Source organism: Anser brachyrhynchus, assembly GCF_964034855.1.
Source record: "Anser brachyrhynchus genome assembly, chromosome: 11".
Taxonomy (NCBI): Eukaryota; Metazoa; Chordata; class Aves; order Anseriformes; family Anatidae; genus Anser; species Anser brachyrhynchus.
In genome coordinates this window covers 14019275-14035903 of record NC_137706.1, presented here as the reverse complement: position 1 = coordinate 14035903, position 16629 = coordinate 14019275, and the positions used below count along the sequence as shown (strand labels likewise).

At 45.7% G+C, this 16629-nt stretch overlaps 1 long non-coding RNA gene across 2 annotated transcripts; it reads left to right on the top strand.

Annotated features, from left to right (window-relative positions):
• The first annotated feature begins 439 nt into the window (after positions 1–439).
• On the top strand, positions 440–15060 carry LOC308200973. Of its 2 annotated transcripts, none has more exons than XR_013955972.1 (2): positions 440–5154; positions 8770–15060. It is a non-coding gene; the product is annotated as an uncharacterized lncRNA (long non-coding RNA). The 2 variants fall into 2 exon arrangements; XR_013955973.1 differs by having other exon boundaries at positions 8734–15060.
• The last annotated feature ends 1569 nt before the right edge of the window (positions 15061–16629 follow it).

Genomic DNA, 16629 nt, shown 5'->3' with positions numbered 1-16629 from the left:
GCTGTGGTGGGCACCAGGGCTGCAGCCACCTCCTGCCGCGTTCCTTGGGTGTTTTGGGGCTGGCCTGGTGGGGTCTGAAGACTCTGGGCTGGCGCAAGCTCAGCACCGATGCCCCATGGGGTAAATACTGAGCAGGGGGCAGGAGCTTGCCCACTGACTGCGTGGGGCGATGCTGAGGTTTGTTCGGGAGGGGACAGCTCACCACCCACAGCTAAAGATGCAATCACCTAGTGAGGTGCTGGGCCTTGGGATAACACCTCCAAAGCTTGGCCACAGCTGAGAAAAAAACAGAATTTACCTCCAGGTGCATCCAAATCACCTGTGAAAGGGCTGGGGCTGGGGACAGAACTTAGCTCTTTCTTTTTTCTCTTCCCTTAAAAAAGCTTTTTGAAATTCTCTAGGGATGGTTTGTTCTGCAGCTTCTCCAGGTAAGATGTGTTCTCCTGCAAAGTAAAGCTTTGCTGCTGCCACGTATCTCTGTTTCAGTGGTTTTAGTGGATACTTCTCAGGCCCAGTCTAGACACAGGATTCTGTTATTCTGTTTACTAGAGAAAACAAACAAACAAACTATTTTTCTTAACAGCAGTTTAAAAAAATGGCCCTGGTTAATGCAGTTTGCTGTGGCAAGGAGTGCAGTGTTATTTAAAGAAGAAAAAAAACCATTCAATTTGGTATAAAGCTGAAACCTGCCCTGAGAAATGCGTTTGCAATTTCTTTTTGTATTTTTTCCTTTCATATGAGAAAACATGAGTATGCAGCCTGAAAGATGTCTAAGTCTCATTGTGCTCACAGGCTTTTTCTGTGATCAAAAGCGAGCCCTTTCAGCTCCCCATCAGCTCTGTATCTAAGCCCAATTTGCATTGATGTGGCTGTGCAGTGCCCCAAAATACGCTTTTATTGGTATTTGCAAATAATTAATTGAGGGGTTTGTTGATGTTATTGCACACGCTAAAGCCTTATAGGTTAAAGGAGAGCATCAAGCCTTGTAGCAGCGTTAATTAGGAGAGGAAAGAAAGCCACAACAAGTGGGAACTCACACTAGCAGCCTGGTGGGGATGGATCTGTTCTCCCAGGCACAGCAGCAGGCGTGTGGGGCTCTGGGAGGTCTGAAGAGCAGAAATAACCAGGACCAGGGGTGTCTCTGTGCTCCAGAGAATGCCAGCAAAAGGTCTAATTGCGAAACGCTAGTTTGAGGCCGTTTGTAGTTGTTTGTTAATGACGGTTTTTCTGCATGTGGAGGGGTTTTCCTGTTCCAGATGGGGGTTGTGATGGAAAGACACAAGTTTTTTTAAAAGGAAGAGAAAAATAAAAAGTGGCTCTAGGCCAGCTCAGAGTTTGTTTGTGCAGGGAAAAAAAATAAATTAAAATCTCCACTTGCTGGCTCTGCTGATTTTAGGATGCTGGGGAAGTTGTGCACAAGGAGGTCAGGCGTACAAATGGCCTTGATGAGACTGTTTGGACAGAATAACGTTGAAACTAGTCCCTGATCAAAATATTACTTAGAAACATATAAACAAAAACTGCAGAGAGTTGAAAGCTGAATAGTACCCTGTGATGTCAGCACACTGCTAGAATAAGTTGGTGTGGGTTGTAATTCTTCCTGGGTGCTCCTCTCTGGACACACCTTTTTGGAAACACTGCTATCCTTTACTGCTGTAAGCGCAGGGGTAATTCATCAGTGTGTTTTTCTTCTTCTTTTTTTAAACATCGCTAACCCTGCAAATTAAAAAGAGACCCATGAGTAATTAGGCTTTTCTTTTTCCTTTGTTAAGTGCATAAGCGATGGTGACAGCTGAAAAATGCACATGTTTTTCTCGCTCCCATTCTGCAGACCTTGGAGGTCCCTGAGTGCAGGAAAAAAATGTTCCGAGATACAGATTTCCTTGGATTCCCCGCAGAATATTTTCCTCCGTCTTTTCAATTGTCTCTGTCTACACAGGTTATAAATCTAGTTCAGTAGAAGCAAGACAATTTTTAATGGAATTTTTTTTGTTAAAACTAATTAAACATCTGTCTCCCTCATCACCACAAATGGACAGAAGATTAACTACAAAATAATGGCCAACTTGGAATTTGAACAAGAAGTTTGGAAGACTTGATAACTTGCATTCACCTTCTGCTTCATAGGTTACTGTGTTTTCTGGATGTTACAGGAAATCACTGGCAGCTCGGGTTTCTGTGGTCACTTGAAATGGCCTGTAGAGCAGAGTTAATATTGGCAAACGTTCAAGGAATAGAAACTAATTGATTAAGACCACCATCTCCAAGAGTGATTTTTATTCCCTTAATCACGTCTTCATCATCTGCAGTTTGCAGGCAAGTCCTGACTTCATGCATCACAGTTCTGTCAAAAATCACACCGTCTGTTATGGAAATGCTGGGAGGCTCTTGACAAATTTGGAGCAGACACCTTTATTTCACTCTGACATTTTGTTGTAGGCAAGGCTTAATTAGGTTTCAGGAGTGATGGCCTTTCCCGTGGATGGTGTTTTTGCAAGTATAACGTCTTCCCGCAAGAGACGGTCACAAAGCACTCTGTCTCCTGAGCACTGGATGTGAACCTATCAATGTTTGCTGGTTTTAGTTCCTTGCTAGCACCATGCCTGTCCCTTCGCCTGGTTTTAGACAGCTGCAGAAAGATGCCAGTCCTCCAGCACCTGGCACAAGGGGGTTATGGTGTGTGGTTTAATGCAGGCAAGCACCAGCAGCCCCCTCTCTACATCTGCTGAGCTCCTGGGGGACTGTCCCTCCAAGTTATTGCACATTTTGGGTTGACCTTCATTTGTTGGCCTTGCTCAGAAAGAAGCAGCACACGCTCCCTGCCAGGATGACGGCAGCAAGTGGTGGAAGGGAGGCCAGTGGTTCCCCCAGGGGGTCCCCTGCCCAGGCACAGAGACCCCATCCTTGTGCTGTCCAACCTGGGAAGGGTGGCTCTAGTGCCTGAGGAGCCCTGGGGATAACAGGAATGCCCCTGGATAACAGGAACACATTGGGATCACACAAGTTTCTTCAGTCAGCATTTCTCTTCACCTTATGTTTTTAATTGTTCAGCACATTCATTTAATATTTCAGTCGTTTTATTCTCTCCAGTTTTCAGATATGAAAGTCTTTCAAGCGATTTTGGCAAGAAATCCATGAGCGCGTTGGCTCGATATTCCTCCCTGTTTCATATTTTGATGTAGCTCTTTTATTTCCTTTTCCTCCTTTCTTTTTCTCTTTTGGCACCTCAGCCTTCATTTGTTAAGGAAAGAAACCTTCAAAACCAAGGAGTTTCTTGTTTATAATATCGTGAATAAATGAATGTGAGCTCTGTGATTAATGTGCCTTTACACAGAGCATCGTCACGGTGCTGGGGGGCAGGGAATGCTTTGTGCTGGCTTTCTAGAGAGCATGCGGGGAGCTGGAGACAGTGCCCAGCACTCTGGGAGAAGATAACAGCAATAAAAGGATGCGGATGCTCTGAACGCAGAGGTTTATTACAAAAAAAGCCATTGATAGGCTTTAATACAATGAGCCTGGGCTTGTGCAGGGCAGAGGTGTTTCCCTCTTTAGCTCAGGAGAGCTGCCATCTTCAATCCGAAGCCGTGGTTATAAGCCAGGATGGTGGAGCTGTAACTCCTGCTGCTTCTGCACCACCACCAGCAGTGGCTGGTGCCACAGTGCCAGCGGGCAGCACCCTGTGGCAGTGCTGTCCTTGCTGATTTCAGGACAGAAGCAAGGCAATGAATCCATGAGGAATTCATTGTCCCCTCCAGCTGGCACCCCGGTGGCCCCCAGAAGCACTGGGAAGAGGAGGATGTCCTGGAGGCACGTGGGGCATCTCCTCCCATGGTAATTTACCCACCCCAAGTACTTGGGCTGGCATTTGCCCTCCAAAGGGCTGAGCTCCGTGAGCAAGCAAGAACAAAACAAAAAGTGGCACCTTGACACTAATAGAAACCAATAATGTGGTGCCAAAGCAGAGTAGATCCAAACCCTATAAAAACAAAGGTTGGAGCCAAGATCAATGCCTTTGACATTCAGCTGCTTTTAGCACGGAAATCACATAAGATATTCACTTAGCAGGAGAAAACGAGGTTAAATGGTTAGCTGAGAGAATAATTAGGCAATGTCCATGATTTTTTTTTTCTTTTCAAAAGCAAATTCAATTTATCTGACTGTGAAGGCTCTTTTCCATTGTTTGTGTCTGACCAAGGGCATGGGATCAAATCTCTCTGCTTTGGAGCATCTCCAGAATAGAACAGGGGCAGGCAGGTGCCCACCCTTTGCCCGTAGGGTCTATGTCAAGCATGTCCAGGCTGCTAGGGCAACTGGGGACCAGTGGTACTCTTGCACCAGGCTTCCTCTTTGGAGTGTGAGGTGGAAGTGTAATCCAAAAAACCTAATGTAACGCCAAACCTAAGCTATTATGGCATTTCAAGGGACTTTTAAATAAGCACAGCGTCAGTTTTACATCATACCATTCACTTGTTATCCTGAGGGATGGCGTGGCTTTTGTGCTCGTTTCCTTGGCATTGTCTGTGATGGATATAGCTGCCTTCATCTCTGTGAGGTCTTGTAATCTAGCAAGTCTTGACATCTAATGTAATGACATCTAACGCAATTTGAATAATCAACAGAAGCAGATAATGAAATGCCAGTGTCGAGAGGAAAATTCCCACAGCTTAATGTCCCAGTGCAGAGCACGGTGAGATGTACCGAGTTCTGTAACCTACTAAACTAACAGTGGAGCCGACTGAGCCGTACACGTGAGGTATCTTCTGGTGTGCCTGGATATTAAACTTTGAAAGCAGGTGGATTCTGTCCTGAGGTCTGGGGCTTGAAGCTGTCAGATTTTCTGTAGGAAATGAGGGTCCTGGGTTCCTTATCCAGCGTAGAGCTGGATGAAGCTTGGGGCTGGTTTGCAGGAGAAGACTCAAAGTTTGTGAGTCTTCATCTCCTGTTGTTTGTACCTGTGAACATTTGAGATATCAGTACTGCATGGCACGAGGTGCATCCCTGCACTAATAAAATCTCTTTGTTGTGCCTAACAGCACTTCACATAACTTCAAGGGAAGATCACCTGGTCGTCCAGATCCTCAGTTCTCTGATAACTTCAGAAAAACAACAAAAAGCCTTCTAGAAGAGCTGTAAAATAGTTCTGGTCCTTTGGGGGTAAGCAACATTAAAACTTAGCAATCGGGTGACGTTGTGGTGTAAATAGGAAGGACTGGGGGAAGTGGGGGAGGAGGAAACAGCTTCATCCAGATGGCATATTTTGGGTGCATGTTGCAATAAGCACTATCTGAGAAAGGGTGGAGGGATCTGTCTTTTCTACCTTCCCCACCTTCATGTAAATCTCCAAGAATAAGTGGTTTTGCATTTTTTTTTGGGGGGGGGGGGGAGGAACACGGGGTAAACACTAGCAAGGACAGCCTTTCAGCATCTCTCCTTCTGAGCTTGGAGAAAGCAAGGGCATGTGGTGGAGACCCAGGATATGCTGCGTGCTGCTTGCTGTGCCAAAGGTCTTAGCAGCTGCCTTGCTCTGGCCTCATCCTGCTGTGAGTGTGCAACATGTAACGGGATTTGCATTCACTGCTTGCAGTCAAGGAGCCAAAGCTGGCTCGGTCTGAATGTTTTCTGGGTTTTCCAGATGTTTGCAGTCCTGATGTGAACTCCCACGCCGCTTTTACAGGCTTCACATGAAGGACAGAAGGAGAGAAATCTCCTCTGAATGGGCTGAGGGCAGGTGAATGAACTGATTTCATTATGCTTTTGTGCATTTCTTTAGTCCATTAGAGTTTTTAATGCATTTAAATTAATGTGTGGCAGCATTAACGAGGGTAATGTTGATCGCTGACCTATGTGATAACCACTAATACAGTCTCCAATTGTTTTTTCGGTATTTTCTTTTGCTGTGCTATTTTATTGGCGACTAACCTCTCTTATGCTGGATATAAAAACATCCTTCCTCAAAATAATAACATGTTTCTTTTTGGAGGGATTTTGAGAACAGAATTGCTCCAGTGACTTATTACATGCCCAAAAGAATTCTCCAGCGCCACCTCCATATTACATTTGTTTTCTTTTTAGCAGCTGAATTCTCATATTTGTGAAATCTTTGCCCGTGAAAGGCTCGGGTGTAACCTGCCTGCCACAGACATGGTTTTTGGATGCTGGGTGCCCAAGTGCCCAGTGATGTGTCCTACTGGCACGAGGAGAGTGGGAACGATGCCTGATGGGACCAGGGTGCTGCTGGCTGCAGGGGATGTGGGCTTGGGGAAGAGGGCCCTGCTGCTGCTACTTAGGTTAGGGGAAAATGGGTGAGACTGCAATAAAAATAAGCTTAATCACATTGATAAAAGAGGTAATAGGTAACCTAGTTTTGCGCAGGCTTGGGGCTGCTGTTCAATCTTTTCTAGAGTCACCAGAAATGAAAGAAAGGATGGGGCAGAGCAAAACAGATGTCCCAGATACAGATGGCATTTCTGATAAGCTGACTCCGAAAATAATCTTGCTTTGTAAAAATTGATTTTTTTTTCCTTTTTTTTTTTTTCCAAAGAACAATAGAGAGCGAGTTCTTGCTTCCACAAATCCTCTCTGAAGGCACAGTACTATATAAATAAAACTCTGGTTCAGGGGGGTTGTTTATTTATTTATTTATTTTATCTTTAATATTTAATTTAAACCATCAGTTTGGACTGACATGTATTCACTTCAAAAGGGCATCCCATTTTTTTCTTTAAGGAACTGATATTTCCCCTTTTAATGGAACCTTTATATCATGTGAAGGGAAGAGGAGAAGGCTAGTATTTCCCTAAACAGCATCGTGCTCCCACAACCTTGTTTTCTCTGCGATGGACTCAGATTAAAATCAGGTCCTTTATGTTCCTCCTCTCCTAAAGAACAGGCCCACTAGGAGGATTTACGGCATACCAGGACAAAAACAGAGGGCTGGGGTGTGTGAGGCTGGCTGCCCTTACTGCTCTTCTTGCCCAGGTCCACTGCGACCAGAGCTGCTCTTGGACCATTGCACCAGTGGGAGCCAGCATTGAGCCTTGCACTGGGGGGTCTCTGGGTTGATGCTTGGAAATGGGGGGGCTACACGGGTCCTAGGAGCACCCCTGAACCACCTGCCATGTCTGCAACCCCAGCATCTGTACGAGCTGCCCAGCTCTTTTAGGCACATCACATTACAGAGAGCAAGTTCCCAGGGCCAGCACAGCTTTGGAGCAAATACTTGATTCATTTTTTTTTTTTTTTTTCCTTAAAAGTGTTCTTTATGTAGGGGAAAACATATTTTAAAATCCAGCAGTAGGCATTAAAATGAATGTGTTTCTCTTCCAGGAGTTTGTTCAATGTGCAAATAAAATCTGCCTTCACGCACAGAAAATCTGGAAGGTTTCAATTTAAAATTCATTGGCCTTTCTAGAACAGTGTATAATTTTTTGTGTGTGCATGTAGAAATGTATTGAGAAGGTTCATCTCATCTGCATAAACCACCAGAGAGTAAATGCCAGTTACAGATTCATAGACCTACAAAAATATACATTACTCTTGATTTATCCTTCTGATAAGATTTATAAAGAACGGCGATGGTCTCTGTTAAAGGGAATGACTCCAGCTGGCATAAATAAAAATAAAGTTAATGGCACAAGTGATGATATCAGCCCAGAATGTGATCTGAGCAGTAAGAAGCAACACAAATTAGTAGCTGATGTCCAGAGTAGAGGATTGCATTTCCTATTTGCACTAGCGGGGTGTGAGAGCTCATTTGGGTCTGCAGGAGAGTCCTCATGCGTGACTCGAAGAAAGAGCAATGAGAATTATGTTGCTGTTGCCCCGCTCGTCGAAACAGCAGTATACACTTAAGTCTCTGCTGCTGAATTTGACTCGTTTATTGCTAGATCATTTGACACTTTCCAGCGTGATGCGCAGGGACTTAAAATGCATACATCTCAGGAGCCCTCTATCTAATTTCATTGCAGGCTGCAACAAAATGTAAACGCGGAGCCCCACATTAGCTGCCATCAAATCAGCTCTGCTGCAATAATGTAAAAATACTCAAGAAAATGATTTATTTGCCCTGAGAAAAAAAAAAAAAACACACCTGCTCGGAGAGGATGCTAGAATATATTGTCTGAAGGGGAGAGAGCATCCAAACTGAGAGTGAGCGCGCTGCGCTGAGAGATTCAGCGTGACAAAATGAATTCCCGGCTGTTGTGCTTCTTTGTGGGAAGGGAAGCCATGGCCGTGGCTCGAGCAAGGCACAGTGGAGCTGGGAAAAGCCACTCCTGACCTCTGTGGTGGCTTGCTTTCTGACCTGGGCAGCAGCTATTTTAGGTACTTGCATAGTTAGAGCAGGGTAAATAAATCTCAAAGGGATGATTTGAGGTAGGGACAAGTTGTGACATTGACTTTCTGTGCCTCAGTTTCCCAGATACTGTTAGTATCATGGTATGTTAACTATGATTATGTTTGGTATTTTGAGAGTCATAATTATTTTATTGTATATAAGCATGCATAACATTTTTTTTTTTGCGTGGTTTACAATCCCACTGCATCACTACTCTAAGGATTGAGTCCAGTATTATGGTTTCTGATTCCCATAATTATCCCATAATTCACAAATCTCTGGAAAGCTGGAAGCCAGCACTGATATTTCAGCTAATATTGACAGGACCTTTTTTTTTTTTCCCTTTTTTTTTTTTTTTTTTCCTTTTTTATCCCATTGCGTGAACCCTTCTAGCTGAGCCTTGCTGCCTTTTGGTGCCCTCTTCCATCGGATAGCGGGATCAGACACAGATAGCTGTGGGGTTGTCAGCAGATCTCTTGGGAACCCCCCCAGAGCAGGACGCAGGTGAGGAAGAGCTGGCTCTGTTGGTCCCCTCTGGGTTTTCCAGGAAGGGGTGGCACCGGAGGGGTGCTGCGGAAAGCAGTCCTGCCTGGCCTCCACGCTGCCTCTTCCTCTGCGTGTACAAAAGTTTTGGAAAGGAGGCGATGATGCTCATGTCCCTGCTGTGGTCCTACAACGCAACTGAGCTGGTCTGAGCGTTCCCCGCCCCAGTGCAGGATCTGAGAAGCATCAATGAGCTCGGGAAGGAACGCCTGGCTGGAGGGCTGGGACCTTTGCTTGGTGGTGCCAACCTTGTTACCGTGATTCTTGTCGCCTGCCTGGCACTCCTTGCATGCAGCACCTGGACTCAGAGAGATGAAATAAGGGAGAAATGCATTGCCTGTTACCAAGGCTGATGCTTGGATTGCTTTCAAGCAGCCACTGGCCCACGAGCAGGAAATCACAGCCTTGGTGGAATACCTTTTAAAAAAGAAAGTGGAAACTCTTGGAAAGTTTGCAGAGGGTATGAGTTGAATGGAGGCTTGGAGAGCTCCAGGATATCAGAGGTATCAGTCGGTAGGTCTTGTGTCTGCTCGGCATGAGAGCCTAAACCTAGGAGGATGGCTGGGCAGCAGCTTGCTGTCCTTACACTTGGACTTGCCCTACAAACGTGTCCGAGGCTGAGGGAGAATGGCAAAGTGTATTCTCCCTCTGTGTGGCTTTTCCAGAGACCCACTTCTATGGAAAAATTGTTTTCTAATCCCTAGTCTAAATTTATTCTTCATCAATTTATATCTATTTGTTCTTGTGCTAATATTCTTCTTAGCTTAAATCCCTCTTCTCTCTCCCTCGTGTCTACCCCCTTGATGTATTTATAGGAAATAACCCAGCCCCTCTCAGACTTGGTTTTGCAAGGCTAAGTGAGGCAACTTGTGCAGTCTCCTCTTACAATGTGGGCTTATCCTGGTTCCTTTTCTCCTTGCTTTGAGCTGGGCATTGCTGCGCAGAGGGGACCACAAGGGGCAGGGCGTTCCCAGCGAGGCTGTGCCTGCTGTTACCGGTGATGCATGCCCTGTTCTGTGCCCAATAAATGCACCAACATCTCACCACTGTGCATAAAGCCACAGAAGGCAGTAGTGCCTTTGTGCTCTGTGCAGGAGTAAGTAATGAAAATATTAACAAGATGGGTCCCAGACTTGGAGGAATTCCTCTAGTGACCCCCGCCCAGCCTACAAATCCTCTTTTGAGGTGGTATGTCAGCATCTCTCCTGCAGGAGGGTGGCAAACTACACAGCAGTCTTGAGTTAATCCAAATCATTTCCAATGAACTTAATTTTTCTGTCAGCTGCTTTGCTGAAGCCCAGATAGGTTATATGTGCTACTTTAAAAAATGGGGATTTTTATCAGAGAGAGATAACGGCGTAGCTGGGTGTGATTTATCTTCGTGCGTTTTCTCCTGCCGCCATTTGCTTTCGGAGCCCTTTCCTTCAGCGTGTATTAAAAAGCCTCACTTGCTTGTGAATTCAGTCTAAAGAGCCCATCGTTGTCCAGATTACTTGTCTACACTTCCAAAAAAAAATTGTAATATCATATTTTCTTATTCTATCTGATTGCACAGATTTAATAAATAAATCCTTGCCTTGTAGCTATCTTACATCCAGATTTCCACGTCGGTGCAGGGAGGGCGCTGGTTCCTTCTGTGATGAAATCTGTTGAAAAAGACCAGCAAATGAATCCCAGTCACCGTGCCTGTAAAAACAAATGCAGGCAAATAAAGCATCCTTGGGCACCCTCATTTTTCAGGCTGTGCTTAAGCAGCACGGCTTCAGGTTGCAGCACTGTCTCAGTGTATTTAACCACCGTGCCTTCTGCAGGAACAAGCAGTTCGGATACGACACAAAGCATTTGGCAAAGAATGGCTGCAGAAAGGTTTGCAACGAGCTCTGTGCCACAGAGGTTTGTCGTTCAAGCAGAATATCCTGTACGTACACTCCAACTTCTATCATTCTCCAAAAAACTGCAAGCTAACGTGGTCTTAGCTGAGCTAGTATGATAGATGGCTGTGTTATAATTGAATTAGTTGGGAAGCATTGACCTTTTTGATATATAATGTCTCTGAATGTGAACAACAAATACAAACTAATGCTTTTATGAGTTTGCTGGGCGAGTTTGGTCATCAATTGACTCGTGATAAATAAGATGTTGTACGCTCCAGTCAATGGAAAACATGTTTGCAGGTCCTCTGCTTGTACTTGTGCGCTTTGTGAAATCAGCTCTGCAGGCACATCATACTCAGGTGCAGCTTTTATATTATGAACTGGACTCGGATGCGGATTCGAGTCCTCAGAGGACCTCGTATTTCCTGGGTAATGACGAGCCCAGCAGCCGGTGCTTGGTGTTAATTGTTTGCTCCCTCCCTGCGTGGCCAGATTAGCTGACAACGACCTGATGAGATTTCTGCTGTTTCTGCAGCACCTCCCCTGGTCAAAATAGTTATAGATCAATAGCTGTTACCTCCAGAAGTTGTACTGAAAGTGAAGGGAGAGGGGAAATGCAATTAGAAGAGAGGAAGCTATTTGCAAAGAATCCACGTTGTTTGTTTTTGTGGTGTTGCTGCATCCTGCTCCTTCCAGCTTCACAGCAGAAAATGAAACTTTACCGTTTATCTTTTATTTGGTTTGGATTTGACAGAAGAGTCACTGTTTCTCTAACATGGGACAATTTGTTAGTGTCCATTTGGCCCTGATAAACTCATATTGCTACTTGTACTGGAGTCAAAATAACTGGTCTCCAGGAGGTGCTGGGGGAGCCAAAAGCTGTCTGATCTGCCTCTTCCCATCCAGCCTGGGCCAGGGAAGCTTGTCCTGCACCCGCTTGCTGGCTCATGTGCAATGAGCTGATGGGTCTCAGCCTACACATGGACATTACTCACCTTCAAAAAGGCTGGGGGCTGGGAGCAGGAGGGTTGTCTGCTACCCCTTGTGCCAATTTGCAAGCGTAGATAATTCCTGGAGGCTTCTTTGGGTTTTCTGCACCTTTCATGTGTGGTTTGCAGGTGCTTTCTTATGCGCAGGAATTGCCAAACCCCTCTCCAGATCTGAGAGTCACCAAAAGTCTAGCAAAGAGCCCGACAGCCACAGCAGCTTCTTGCAGGCACTATTGATTTAGGTAAAAGCATAAACATTGCATTCTTCCAGTTTGTGTGTCTGTCTCTGGCCTCAGGCTCTTCCTTTTCCTCTGCGGGATCAATTACCTTCTTCTGCTTTGATGCAGAACCTGGCATGCCCTTTTGGAGCACAGGAGCGGGGGCACTGCTGGAACAGATCAGATCAGACAGATCTCTCTGCTGCAGGATGCTGTCGCCAGGAGGGCCAGCAGCGGGCATTTTAGGGAGCACTGCAGAAATGCATTGTCATGGCTTAGTTTTCACCCGAGGGAAAAAAACCAAACACATCAAAGTACCTCCAAAGTGTTGTCGGTGTAATCCACACAAGAGCAAAACCAGACCAACCAACCAGCTACAGGAAGAAATTAAAGTTATCACTTTGTTGCTTTTGGACATCTCTGACCCGTCCTCCCCTTTCACCCCCCCATCTTTGAACACCTCACAAAACCCCTCTGTGTTTTTGATGTTTATTGCTCTAATCCTAGGTAGTTTCAGTGTCCATAAAATAGTTAAAAATACATAAAGCCACCTCAAAAAGCATCCCAAGGGCAGCCCAGCCAAGGGGGAGATGGGAGCACAGCACCAGCCCTGTGCCCTCCCTGCACAGAGAGCTGGGTGCCCGCAGCTGCATCTAGGAGCTGGACTCAATGATCCTTGTGGGTCTGACCTGGGATATTCTGTGATGCTGGGATTCCTTCTTCCACGGTTATCCAGTGGTAGTCTTAAACTGAAAGCAGTGACAGCAGTGCTGCCTTTTGCTCTGCAGAGCACCTACAGCCCTGACCCTGAAACATGTTGTGCAAAAGCTGGTGTCAGGAGTTGTGCTCAACTGGTTCTTGGTATCGTCGTGCTCCTGGGCAATCCTGCTCAGCTCCCTGTCTCCTGGTGAGACTTTCCTGAGTCCTTCTGCGTTTGATGTGCTAAAGCAGGTCAGATACGACACGCCTCACGGCTCCTCCCTGGTACAGAGCAGAAAAGCAATCTCTTTAAGATTTACACCTTTCCCATATGCAAAACCCATCGTGTCAAAACCACCATGTAAGATGTGGTTCTATGTGGTCCCCACTGATAAAGCAATTATGGAAGAACTAGACTTCGACATTCGTATAATCCCCCCAGAAACTGCAGGGGAAGTGTAAGGACTTAGAATAACTCACCCAGGGAGGAAACCTTGCAAACCTAATTAAATTCGATAGAGATATATAGAAAGAAGAGACATTCTTTTTCTCTCTGACCTGCTCATAGTCAATGGGAGAAAAGATTAAATACTAGAAAGGTTTCAATCTATTTATTGTGGTTAAAGAGCCTCGTGCAGGATGTGTCACAAGCAGTTCACTGTCTAGGTAATGTAATTTAAGTTATTGTGATCCATGTGGGTCATTTGTCTGTCTTCTACTATTTTTCCGAGCATGGGGAAGCCTGATTTCCTGGCTAATAAAGGCGAGTTGTTATCATGCATCTTATTATGTCATGCGGTACTTCATGTGAATGATCCAGTGACCCATCACAGAGTGGTTATGAGGGGAAGGAACACAAGAGAATGGGGATACCTGAAGATGTAATTCCCTTGTTCTCTGATGGCAGCCAGGTGGAGGAATCCCAGGGCTGCAGAAATCCCAGGGCTGCTGAAATCAATAGTGTTGTTTATTTTTTTATTTACTGCCGGCCATTCGAAATGAAGTGAATGATTTAACCCCAGCTGAGCCCGAAGACAAAACCCGGTGTGTGCTGCTGCCTGGCTGTTTGGATTGCAACCAGCACACTTTGTGCCAGATCAAGGTAAAGGTATCCTGAAGAAGCCAAAAAGGAACGGGCTCAGCCATAGTGAAGTTCTGACTTGCTCTGCACACCGGACACCACCCGTGGCTAGGAGCACGAGACCATGCATACCTTCAAAGGATGGTAAAGCAGACAAATGCAGCTCAAAGGAACGGATCTTAGGAACAGTGAACAGTGCAGAGACTTGGGACAAAACGTGAGACAGCTTCTCTAGTGCATCTGCAAGTCGCCCCGCACAGGCCTGGTGTGTGGGAGGTCAGGAGAAAGTCCTCTCCCAGGGAAGCTGACCTTGACCCCCACACAGCCATTGCCTTCTGCCTTCCCATTTGTCTCTCCCCTTTCCATGGACTGAGCCAGGACATATTGCTTAATCCATGAAAGCCGTGGAGCATCTGGTTGATACATGATCTGTATTCCCACTGTGAGGATGCAGGAAACAGATAAAAACAAAAGCAATGCCAAGGAAGCCCGAGGTTATGTGGAGGTGTGTCCCTGCCCACCATCAGATACGAACAAGCTTGGGCCTAGGACAGCTCCCAGAATAAGACACTGCTTCCTGGTGCAAAACTGACAGAGAAGATGGGAAACTAGAGCTTAGAACAAGTGAGAAAACAATACTGAGAGCAAAAGGCAAATAGGTGCAACTTTTGATCTGCTAGCAAGAGTCAGAATTAATCCTCTCTGTTGCAGTGATGGTTGCTTTCCCTGAGCCCTTGGGGCCACCTTGAAAATGAGAGCTTCTTGTCCTTTCACTCACCCGTGATTTGCAAAGGCTTTTCATTCATTTTCCAAATCACAAGGCTGAAATTAGGAGGAAGGGCTCCATCCCGTAGGACAGTGCCAGGCATTTCTCTGCAAGGGAAGCCATGATGTGCTGCAGGGCACGCAAACGTGAGGATGCTGAGTGTGGGTTGGGGCTTCAGATGCTGGTGTTCCCCAGCTGAGCATCCAGAAGTATTCAAATCTGTGGGGAAATTTTGCAGTAAATTTGTTTCACTTTTAAACTCAAGAGGGATTGAGCACTAGACAACCACAGAAGGCAATGATAGCTTCTTCATTCCTTGATGTCTTCGGTGGAGACTGCAGGCCTTCCTGGAAGATATTTTTTAATCAAATACATACCGCTGAGCTAAACACAGTGGTTATTGAGTGAAATGCTATGGGATACGTTATTCTGCAGACCGATGAGCTAATAGCCTCTGCTGGCCTTAAAACCTGGATGGGCATTTTAAGAGGATTCTATAAAAAGGCCCTCCCGATAAATAATTACTCAGGGCGGTAAAAGCTAAGCATTTGTGAATTCCTCAGTGACCACGAGAGATTTAAAGACTGTTTAACATATTACCCAGCCGCCAGTGAGGGCAGTCTGATGTCCGTCGGTATGACTAGAAGCTCTCCCTTGGTTTCTGCGGGCACTCAGTCAGAGAAGCAGTGCCAGGGCTAAAGGCAGGCAGGGCAGTGCCACCCTCCATCTCAGAGTGTTGCTGGAGGTGAAATGCCTGCCTCCAGCTTTTAGCTCTCCTGGGAAGGCTATTCTGATTTTCCTCTAGAAAACCTCGATGGGTAAGACTTGGGGACAAGCCAGTAACCAACGGAGAGACAGATTGCACACACAATCCACCTGAACGTGCAAGAAATCAGCACGCGCTTTGCACAGCTTGGAAACACCATCTCCTCTCCGGTACTCGGTATGGGAGGTAACACCTTCCTCAGAGCTCCCACTGCACAAATACCCCTCCAGCCTTGACCCGAGGTCCTACGCAGCCTGTTGTTGAGCTGTGGTCATGGAAGTCTTGCAAAGAGGACAGGTGGTGACCTGTCACACTCGCTGCTGTCGGATGAAGAGGGACCGGTGCCTAAGCAGGCAGAGCAAGGGCTGAGCGCAGATAAATGTGAGCCACGCTGACTCCATCTGCACAGCCTTCCAGCACCCTGCAAGGTGCTCCTTCCCTCCTAGGGGCTGCATTTGAAAAGCAGCCCTTGATTATCTCCCCCTCCACACACACACTTTCCACCTAAAAATCAGTTGCATCTGTGCATGTTCACTCGAGGAAGAGAGCTTGAAAGTGCTGCTACCTGGGAAGTGTCTGAATCTTTTGCTCGTGATTAACTATGCATTCTGAAAGACCCAAAAGAAAGAGCCAAGGTGAAGGCTCATTTATAAAAATATTGTTCATGAATATAAATACTGGAGTCGTTGTGGGTCTGCTTCACTTGGCCAAACAAGCTTAAATATAAAGTTTCTTCTCTTAGATGAATTAGCCTGCAACCACTTCAGTCATCTGTGTTTTTATACAAGGTCTTAAAAATTCATTTTACAAATGGTTGAACATGTATCATTGGGCTGCTGGTGGTGTTTATTTCTGGTGGGCATTTACGCCAGCAAAAGCCAGTTGTTTCCACGCCCACTGGAAAGGAATTCAGCATAGCAGAGGGAAGCTCATTAAAACATTTAAACCAATATTCAAAAAAACTAAATTATCCATTGCACTCCAGATTTACTTTTCTCTTTGTTTGTAAATATATCGGGGGAAAAAATCACTTCTGCTTAGGCCTGGTGTCAAGTGTGCTGGTTTGAAGGATTTGGCATATTCTCCACTCAGCACATCTGGTATGGGTGGATGCTGTTCAATAGATTTTTTTTTTTTTTGTCGTTGTTATATTTCAAGTGATCTTGAGCCAAAAAACATTTAGCTGAACAAGAAGTTTGCCCATTATCAATCACTCCCTGATAACCACTGCCAAGTTGAAGACGCATCTTTCCAGGTACAGCCTGCATGCTTGCTGGCCACAGAAGGCAACTTAAGCAATATTGATACCCTACTGAGATACCCGAGGAAGTGCAAACATGGAGTGCTTGATAAAAATA